The sequence below is a fragment of the Aureococcus anophagefferens genome, assembly GCF_000186865.1.
Source record: "Aureococcus anophagefferens unplaced genomic scaffold AURANscaffold_781, whole genome shotgun sequence".
Classification (NCBI taxonomy): Eukaryota; class Pelagophyceae; order Pelagomonadales; family Pelagomonadaceae; genus Aureococcus; species Aureococcus anophagefferens.
In genome coordinates, this window is record NW_008706081.1 from 1 (window position 1) to 1615 (window position 1615).

Consider the following 1615-nt stretch of genomic DNA (forward strand, 5'->3'; position numbering starts at 1 on the left):
GTCTGGGTCCAGGGGGTGGACGCGTCGCCGCGGGTCGTCGACTGCGCGCGCGAGACGGCGCGGGACCTCGACGACGTCGCGACGCTCGTGGCCACGTCGTACGCGAAGGATATTTCGGAACTCGAGCGGATGTTTGGCGCGCTGGCAAGGGGGGAGGTGATATAAGGACTAGATTATTCTGAGCGGCGCCATCTCACTACATGTCGCAGCGTTTCGGGCAGCGTCTCACTCCATCCCAGGCCATACTCTATCGCTCCAAGGTTGGCACATTGCAGTGATGAAGTCTTGTTGCGAAGCCCGCGCCGCAGGCGCCAGGCCAGATCTTCTGGCCGGAGGGCGTAGCTTTTGTCCGAAGGTCGCGAGACAGCCATACGATGCGCTCCGCTCGATTTGTGTCCCACATCGCTGGTTCGAATCTACGGCCTCTCGCGCCGCGACACCGGGCTCGCCAGAGAGCCCCTACGGAGAGGATCAGGCGGAAAATACGCTTTTTCCCGGAACGACGTCGTAACGGCGACGCGGCGGACCGTTTCGCGACGAAGGCGCCCCCTCGGGGCCGGGGGGGGGTCTGCGGGCCCTGCGGAGCGATCGCAGCGTATGTACACGCTCGGGGGGGGTCGGGGAAGGGGTCCGCGCCGGCGGAGACGTCGCGCGCGCCCGCCTCCCCCGCGCGCGGCCGACCGAACGTCGGGGGGAACGCGTCCGGCGGCCGCCGCGCGCGTCCCAGGGGCCGGTGACGCGCTCGCAGCGCTTCCACGCGCTCGGGGGGGTCGGGGAAGGGGTCCGCGCCGGCGGAGACGTCGCGCGCGCCCGCCTCGCCCGCGCGCGGCCGACCGACACTCGGGCGGCGGGAGCGCGTCCGGCGGCCGCCGCGCGACATCCAGGGCCCGGTGACGCACTCGCAGCGTATGTACACGCTCAGCGGTCTCGGGGAAGGGGTGCGCGCCGGCGGAGACGTCGCGCGCGCCCGCCTCGCCCGCGCGCGGCCGACCGACACGAGCGCCTCTTCTTCGAGGTGCCCGAGGATGTCTTCCGCCACGTCTTCACCTTCTGGCGCGGCCCCCGCGACCTCCGCTAGGGGGGCGACTCGTAAAGCTCCGCACCGCGTTCTGCCGCTCCGCGAGGAGCGCGCCGACGCCCGCGCAACGAAAGGGACGCGTGGCCCACGTGGACGGGGCGTACGTCCTGGCGTGCGCGTCGCGAGAATACAGATCTACACCGCCCCTCGCCGCGCCGAGGCGCGAAACGGTCCGCCGCGTCGCCGTTACGACGTCGTTCCGGGAAAAAGCGTATTTTCCCCACGATCCTCTCCGTAGGGGCTCTCTGGCGAGCCCGGTGTCGCGGCGCGAGAGGCCGTAGATTCGAACCAGCGATGTGACAGACAAATCGAGCGGAGCGCATCGTATGGCTGTCTCGCGACCTTCGGACAAAAGCTACGCCCTCCGGCCAGAAGATCTGGCCTGGCGCCTGCGGCGCAAAACCGCCGCGAAGCGGCGGCTCACGGCGCCGCAGGCCGATGGACTACAGGGTCGCCCGGCCTCGGCGGCTCACCGCGCCCCGAGCGCGCCGCGCCCGCGCCCGCGCGCCGGCTCCTCGGCCCCCCGGCAGGGGCCGG